The sequence below is a fragment of the Euphorbia lathyris genome, chromosome 6 (genome assembly GCF_963576675.1).
Source record: "Euphorbia lathyris chromosome 6, ddEupLath1.1, whole genome shotgun sequence".
Lineage (NCBI taxonomy): Eukaryota > Viridiplantae > Streptophyta > Magnoliopsida > Malpighiales > Euphorbiaceae > Euphorbia > Euphorbia lathyris.
This window is the reverse complement of record NC_088915.1, coordinates 80332544-80341722: the sequence shown is the minus strand read 5'-3', so window position 1 is coordinate 80341722 and position 9179 is coordinate 80332544. Positions and strand designations below refer to the sequence as shown.

At 40.8% G+C, this 9179-nt stretch overlaps 1 long non-coding RNA gene across 1 annotated transcript; it reads right to left on the bottom strand.

Moving 5' to 3' along the window:
- Positions 1 to 246: 246 nt before the first annotated feature.
- On the bottom strand, positions 247 to 8420 carry LOC136232191 (uncharacterized). Its single transcript, XR_010690390.1, has 3 exons — positions 8229 to 8420; positions 7756 to 7873; positions 247 to 571 (listed from the first exon to the last, which is right to left on the bottom strand). It is a non-coding gene; the product is annotated as an uncharacterized lncRNA (long non-coding RNA).
- Between the last annotated feature and the right edge of the window lie 759 nt (positions 8421 to 9179).

Below are 9179 nucleotides of genomic sequence, written 5' to 3'. Positions count from 1 at the left end.
AAATCATAAATCTGTCATAATGTCACAATATCATCCTTGAAATGAACTGTTTCACCATTAATCACAAGCAGGGGCAAATCCAATTACAATTTTCAACTGTCCATATTCTATAACTTGAACCTTTAGCAACTTTGAAACTGATAAAGGGATATGCATATTGGGGTAGAATGACATGTACATCGATAATCAAGATGCATTGCACAAATTAATGAATATGAGCTACTTAACAAAATCAACTCACATCCACAAGCATAATTAAATATATGTAATAAAAGAGGTTTATACTACAAACTGAAATCAGTCAATGATATCAAAGGGTAGTTTCACTCGGATCATTTAAATAAGGCTGCAATTCATGGCTAAACCTTATAAGTGTGTTCCACAATGGTTGAAAATTCCATATATATATATAGGGAGTGAAAACCTGGCCACGGTCCAAGTATAGCAACCATTTTACCATATTTTCACTTGTCTCCTCCGACATCTGAACCAATTGTTGCAGAACTCAGAATGACAGGAGTTTGCATTCACATTCAGAACTTTACCAAAGGAGCACCCCTAATCATGAGTCCTGGAAAGAGCAGGTGGATGAGAGGACTATCAAAAAAAATTGAAGAGGAAAATAGATGCAAACCATTAAATTAAGATTAGTTTTATAAGAAATGAAATGAAAGTTGAAGGCAAAAAATCTGATATAGTTCCAAATAAACTCCATACCTAACAATCAAGGTCTAATAAATTATATAATTTGAAATAGTTCCAAATAAACTTATTAACAATATTTGGAACAATAAGTTCATTATTGTTTAAAATGTTACAAGAAATCAGGGAAATCTTCATAGAGATGGGTTGCCGCCGCCCCTAATCCCGCAACCCCCGACCAGCTTTCCCTGTCGTCGTCGCCCCTTCTCCGGCATTGCGATGGGTTCAGTGATTCCTCAGGAGGATTTCATCGGAATTGGAGTTCTCTTCAATCCAAAACTGAGGTTTGCGGATGCCGTTCAGCGGCCGCCGCCGCCGCCTTCTAATTCCCAGTCGTTCGCTTCGATTCTGAAAAAAGCGATTCCAGACGTGGCTCCTTCTTCAGCCAAGGTTAGTAATATCGGGGGAATTCGCTCTATTAAGATATCGCAGGATGCATATAATAGAAGAATTGAGCTATGTAAGTACTCGTTAATTGGTAGATTGGTTCTGGCTAAGGGTGACTCGCCTTGGAAAGTTAATGATTTGAAGCAGAAACTCACTTTGGTATGGGGTATTACGACCCCGTGGAGATTGATCTCAATAGGGAAAGGCTATTTTCATGTGTTCTTAACATCGCAGGCTGCCAAAGATTTGGTCCTAAGCAAGGGGATCGTTAATGTGAGGCCGGGTTCCTTCCGTCTACAGGCGTGGGTCCCAGACTTTGACCCTTACGCAGAGAGGGCAACAACAGCACAGGTTTGGGTGCGTCTATATTCCCTTCCTTGGGAGTACTGGGATACACAGATTCTGTCCGACATTGCGCAAGGAATTGGTCATCTGATGCGATTTGATCATGCAACTCTGGAAGGGGAATTTGGACACTTTGCTCGTATGTTAATTGACGTTGATCTAGCCACTGAGCTTCCGGTTCAGTTGGGTATCGAGAGGGATGGGAAACAGCTGTGGATTGATGTTCAGTATGAGAAACTACCGAATTTCTGCAAGGTTTGTTCGTGTATTGGTCATATGGCATATGATTGTAAAAGAAACAAGAAACCGACGGGTACGGAACGGACAAAAGAACCTATCAAAAAGAAAGCGGACTCTGGGAAACCGGCGAGGGTTGTTTCACATATTGAGGCTAGCTCTGTTCAAGCTCCAATTGATCAAGTCATGACTTCCGCTGACATTGTGGATGTGAATGCAGAAGTTGTATCAGTTAAGCGGCCTGCGGTTTTGAATATGGGCATTGGTTTCGCTTCAGTGGAGGTGAATGTAGAAGATGTATCAGTTCAGCGGCCTGCTGTTCTGAATATTGGCGTTGGTTCCGCTTCAGCACCAACTGATCAAGTCAAGGTTACAACCGGCATAGATGCCGTAAATGTAAATGGGGAGGATGTATCAATTCAGCGGCCTGCTCAATTGGAGGAGCCTTTGTTGGACGATCTGAGCGAAGAGGAAATCTCGCGGGATGAATCCCCGGGTAATGATAACATAATGTCTGCTATCAGTGCTTCCTCTACTCCGGGGCCTGGGGGTCAGCAGCTTTCATGGGCCGAGCAGGCTGAGCTTGAGGAGAATTCATGGCAAACAATAACCCGGCAACCGAGGAAGACTAAATCAGCAAATGGCACTTCAGGGATTCCGGCAACTCGCAGCAAGCGAGTAAGCAAACCCCCTAACCGCTTTAAATGACCATTCTCTTTTGGAATTGTAGGGGAATCCATAATCTGGAGACCCAAAGATACTTATACAACTTGTGTCAAAAACACAAACCGGATTTTCTATGCATAGCAGAGCCGATGGTGGATCGGAATACTATTTTTAGCTCCTTTTGGGGGAGTCTTGGAATGACCTTCGTGGCAGCCAATCGAAGGGACCGTGAAACACTGTGGGTTTTTCAGTCCTCAAATATTACCTCTTCAGTTATTGTTACTCATGATCAGTTCGTCTTGATTCATAGCTCACTTCGGAACTCCAATCAATACATTTGCTTCGTTTATGCGAGTGTCTGGGCGAATAGAAGAGTTAGCTTGTTTGATGAAATTTCAACTCTCAGAAACAGATATCAGGGTCATTGGATTGCAATTGGTGACTTTAATGCAATCACAGGCGCGCATGAAAAAACAGGCAGGCCCCCGGCTAACAGACCTTGTAGAGAGTTCCGCTCCTTTATTGAAAGGGATCTCTGGGTGGATGTGGATGTCACTGGTCCGATGTACACTTGGTGTAACGGTCGTCAGGGAGCTGCCAGAGTTTGCAGTAGGCTTGACAGGGTTTTGGTTTCAGAATCACTAGGAGATAACTGGAACTGTCATAGCACTATTTTATCCAGGATGCATTCTGATCATCATCCGGTTCTCCCATCACTTGAACAGTCTAATCCAAAGATCTCGCGTTTCCGCTTCCAGAAAATGTGGACGTTACACTCGGGTTTCCACACTTTGATTCAGGATTTTTGGACGGGCCCCCACCCCAATCTAAGTCCCATGCACCTTGTGAGTCACAAATTGAAAGGGCTAAGACCAATCCTTAGGAATTGGAACAAGCAGGTCTTTGGTAATTTAGACCGAAATATTGAGGAAAGTGAGCGTTCTCTCCACCAAATCCAGACTGAGATTGCTTCCTCATACACGGATGAGCTTCGCAATAAGGAAGTTCAAGCGCAGGCGGAGCTGGAATGCCACTTAGTGCAGAAAGAGGTGTATCTAAAAGAGAAGAGCCGGATCCGCTGGCTTGAGGTTGGAGATAGGAACAGCTCATTCTTTCACCGCGCGGCTACTGTCAGGAAAGGCAAGCAGGGGATCTCTATTATGGAAGTGGATGGAATCTTGACATCTGATCTAGAGGTAATTGCTTCCCATGTCACCTCTTATTTTGAAAACATATTCACTAACCCCCTGGGCCCGGTGGATCTGTCTGGAATTTCTGATCTCATTCCGCCTATGATTACGGTGGAAGAGAACGACATGCTTCTGCGGAAGCCGGAAGCTGCTGAAATTTATCAAACGGTAATGGAGATGGATCCCGCAAGCGCGCCTGGTCCGGATGGTTTTACAGGTCAGTTTTTCCAATCTTGTTGGAAGATTATTGGGCTGGATATTTGTAACATGATTTGGTGGTTCTTTGATAATGGTTTGATTACAACTGGTCTAAACTCTAGCATTATGACGTTAATCCCAAAGGTTGAGGGTGCAATCCGAATAGATCAGTACATACCAATTATAATGAGTAATTTCTGTTATAAACTTATTGCCAAGATCATTGCTGACAAGCTCCCGTGGCCAGCCGTATTGTTACACAGAACCAATTTGGCTTCATTAAGGGTAGGAATATCCACCACTGCATTGCTCTTGCCTCAGAAGGAGTTAACAATATTAATAAGAAATGTTTCGGGGGGGAACATGGCTCTTAAAATTGATATCAGGAAAGCCTTTGATACGCTGGATTGGAATTTTCTGTTTCAGGTGCTAGACTCGTTCGGTTTCTCACTAAAATTTCGGGATTACCTTTTGAACATGTTTTCTTCCGCAAGGATTTCGATCCTGACGCCACAGGGAGTTGCTGGTTACTTCCCATGCTCTAGAGGGGTTCGACAGGGTGACCCTCTCTCCCCGATTCTATTTGGCATTGCGGAGGACTACTTAAGTCGTCTCATCTCACATGCGGCCTCAATTGGTTTGATATCGCCTATGGGGTATTCTCGCTCTAGTGATTTCCCAACTCATCTCCTTTATGCGGATGATGTCATTGTCTTCTGTAAAGCTTCAATTCCAAACGCATAGGCTATTAAGAATATTTTCAATCAGTACGGAATGATCTCAGGTCAGTGTGTAAATTGGGATAAATCGGAATCTTATTTTGGGGATTCTGTCTCTGCGGTTAGAAGAACTTGCCTAATCAGAATCATTGGGGTTCGTTTCGGAAGTGTTCCGTTTAACTACCTGGGAGTCCCTCTCTTCAAGGGTATGCCTAATAAACATCTGCTAAGTGCTGTTTGTGATAGAATTTCTGGGAAGTTCGCTAGGTGGAAAGGCTCCTCATTGTCGATGGCGGGTCAGCTAGCGCTTGTAAATTCAGTAATTACGAGCTCGCTTACCCACTCCTTTTCCGTCTATAAATGGCCTAAGAGCTTGGTAAATCACCTTAGGACTCATATCCGGAACTTCATTTGGACTGGGAACGTGTTTGAAAAGAAATTGATAACGGTCTCATGGGCTATATGTGTCAAGCCGATTTCGACAGGGGGTCTCGGAATTAAGCACTTGAACATGTTTAATCTGGCAATGTGTGGGAAGCTAGCTTGGGGGATTATAACAGGAGAATCAATTGGCTCTCTTTGATGCAATCTCGTTTTCTTGATCCCGCCGGGCTCCCTCGCAAGTATCTCTCCAGCTCGTCTATCTGGACCTCAATTCGACCAGCCTACCTACTACTGCGGCAGAACTGCATATGGTTCCCAGGCTACCATTCGAGCTTAAATTTTTGGTCGGGGAACTGGTTAAGACCCACCGTTGCGGAACGGCTGAATTGGTCAATGTCGGATGAGCGGCATCGTCTTGAGAAGGTTGCAGATTATAGATTAGAGGGCGAGTGGAATCTTCCTCCTTTACCAGATGATATTAGACAAGACATTACAAGGGATCAGATTGGATACTGAGACGACTGATAGGTGCGTCTGGATGCCCGCGGTCAATGGGGAATTCTCCTCTAAACTATTCTATCAGTGGATGGGTTCTGAGCATCCTCCGGGGAGAGTTTATAAATTCTTATGGCGGGATTATATACCTCCGGCGCATTCTTTTGTGTGTTGGAGATCCTTCTACAATTCGCTCCCGACTCACTGGAATCTTAGAAGGCGTGGTCTTTGCATTGTATCGTGGTGCTGTCTTTGTCAGGAGGAAACAGAATGTCTGAACCATCTGATGCTCCACTGTAAGTTTGCAAAAGTTATATGGTCAAGTATTTCGGCTCTATTTGGGAGACGGATACCGGATTGTGACACGATTGAGAGCCGGCTCTGCTGGGCAGCCTCTCAGCAGTTCAGCTCGCAAATTTATGCTCTGTGGAATAGTGCCGTGGTTCACGTAATTTGGTCTATATGGGCTGTTCGGAATGACTGCATTTTTAATGACAAACCACCAGACATACACCGAGCTCTCCTTCTCATTTGGACCAACACAAGGCGGACGGATCATTTTCAGAAGGGTAACATTTGGAACTCAACCATGGAGCTGGAAATCCTCACCAATTTGGGCCTTACACCTCGCTTTTCCAAATCCCCGAAGATTATGCCTGTTCGCTGGTTGCCTCCGTCTTCAGGATGGGTGAAGGCGAACACCGACGCATCAATACTGAACGGTGCAGCTGGCTGCGGTGGTTTATTTCGAAACAACGAAGGGCGCTGTCTTGGAGCTTTCTCCTTCCCGACTACGGACGGACTTGTTCATGTCGCGGAGCTGCGAGCTGCTCTTTTTGCTATCAGTAAAGCACACAATCATGGCTGGTTTTCGGTTTGGCTAGAATCGGACTCTACCTATGTCGTTAATTGCTTGAAGAAGAACGACTTCGCTATCCCTTGGTGTCTTCGGTCGGAATGGGAGGAGTGTAAGAGGAACATGGCTACAATGAGGATCGTTATCACACATCTCTTCCGGGAAGGTAATTAGGTTGCAGATGCCTTGGCTAATTATGCTCGGACCTCTTCCGGGATCACTTGGTGGGATTTGCCCCCTACATTTTGTCGTAGCTTATTAGCTTTTAATTTTTCTGGTCAGGCAACATTTCGTTTCACCTGATTGAACTCTCATGTATTATTTATTCTTTATATCATTTATTCATTCGGGTTCTGTGAGGGGTCCTTCAGGGGTGCCAACATAGTTGGGATGTCTGAAATCCTCTACCAGTCCTCCGCCTTTAATGAAAAAAAAAAAAAAAAGTTCATTATTGTTCCAAATATTTAAGTTCCAGATAATTAAAAATAGTTCCAAATATTTATTAACAACTTATGCGATTATATATTTATTATAATGAACTTTATTTTCACATAATCAAAGTCTAACAGGGATTTAATAATTAAATTATCTCAAATAACAAAGAGTAAATCCACACAATTAATGCATTAAATACCTGGATAGATCTTGACCACTCTACATAATAATATACCTTCACATTTCTATCACAATAACCCACAAAAAAGCTTCATAGAACACTTTGTTTAGATTATATACCCTTACGAAACCTATAAACATCAAATTACCAATAAAAGAAAAACAGAATAAGCCGCAACTACTAACACAACCACAATAGAAAGTAAAAAGATCTTCAAATAACAGATCTAAACTTCCAAATTTGTAGAGAGATTTTGACATATCTGACTACCAAAATTGACAATAAAACGGAAAGATACAGCTCAAATTACAATATCCAGAGATGTATTTTAAACATAAATATGTTGATTGTCAATCACATACACATATCCAATAATTACTTCTCTAAAATTTGGGCAACCTTGAACTGCATCAAACTATACTCTCAATTTAAAGCAACTAATTTATAATTGGATGTAAACTATGGAGTAAAAATATAAATTGACAACCACACAAAATAGAAAACCAGCAAATAAAACCATGGCATAAAAGAAGAACAATAAAAGCAGAACTTAAGAGGAAAAAGCAATTGGTAAAGAATCTAATTATCGAAATCGATATAGGGAGATGAATTCGTTACTTGAGGTTTCGGTCACTGATCCTGTCAAATTAGGTAACAACAATGGATGAGATTTTTTTCCATTTTGTTTAGGCCGGTGCAACTTGAATTTGTTTTCAAGACCTCGTGTGGAACTTTGTCTCATCCTCATTAGCTATGAGTGGAGAACTAAAAAGCCATCCTCATTAGCCTTGGAGGATGGATGAAATTTTCCCATTTCTTTCTAGATCATCAAATTCTGATCTAATTCAAATGCTCCACTCTTACCTTCTTGTTTTCAGAACAGCAAATCTTAAAACTTTGAAAACAAATTCCGAAATTCACCATTGTAAGTTACACATTCATGATACTTAAAAGTCAAACCTGTTCTTTGCACACTTATCAAACATTCTCTTCCTTTCAGTCTCCTCCCTTGGAACCTCCATCTTTCTCGCCTTCAAATCCTCCCTCTGTCCTCTCACAATATTCCTCAACCTCGCAACTGGATATAAAATCAGTAATAATGATAATTTTAAGAATGAATTAGGATGTAAAAACCTAACATTCAATTCGATAGATATTAGAGGGGTTACCCAAAGATACAGTGATAAAGTGATTTTTCCTTTCTAAAATGAACAACAATTGAAATATAAATACATGTAAAATAGGCTTATAATCCCAATGACCAGAAAAATATGCATTAGGAGGATGAGGAATTTACAATTGGATTGTAATCCCAAACAACAGGCTAATGTTCAAATATAATCCAGCCCAGAAATTACAATTTGAAATTTGAAAATTTACCCAATAAATATCATCACATTAAAACAAAATGGCTGCAAGAAGTTAGGCATTACCTAAAACTCAAAAAATATGAGCTTTGCTCCCAACACAAGCAGATGCATCTCTTCTACCACTCTTGTAGTAATTACAAACACAAAAAAGGTTACCGGGTGGAGCAGTTTAGGATTTGAATGAGGGACAGAGAAGCAGTTAATAAATTCAAATTCAAAGGATAAGATTTAGAGATGGGGGATAAGCATAGAAGCTCTTGCTTTTCATTTCAACGAAATTTAACACAAAAAAGTTAAAATATCATTAAAAATTTAAGAAAATTACACATAAGCTTAGGGTGAATAAGAGAATGACAAATCAGCAGCCTATGTTCCTGCTTTTAGTATATTAAATAGATTTAAATTGTGAAACATATGTGTGACACGTTATCCTTGTAAAGTGTTTGTCTCTTGCCTATATAACATCCCTTTTCTAACCCTTAATTACTCACTTCAATTATAAAAGTTTATCCAAAAGTAGAAATATGGAAGCTTCTCAGATAAATTCTGATGCTTCTAGCACGGTGCAGAACACAGTTAGCCGGCGGTCTGCTAATTATAAGCCTAACATTTGGAAACATGATTTCTTGCAGACTCTTTCTTCCTCATTTCATGTAAGATTTTCATTTCCAAAAGCGATATGAGTATTAGAAGAGAGCCGATCTAGTTTTCACGTAAAAAAACATTGCAATTTTAATTCTAATATTTACCAGATTATACCATTTCAAGCTTCGTTATTAGCCAAAGATGAGTTTCTTCGTATGTTGTATATAAACTATTCTTCATTAGCCTTTCCATATATCGTGTCGGTTTTCGTTTCCATTTCTTTTAGGTTTCCAAGTTAAATTTTCTTGGTTTCCCAGTATTTTTTTTTTTTTCATTAAAATTGTTTTTGTCATTGTCCTGCCTAAACATTATTGCAAAAAAGTCATTTTCTATTAATGGGATTTGAAAATGCAACATCCGGTGAACACG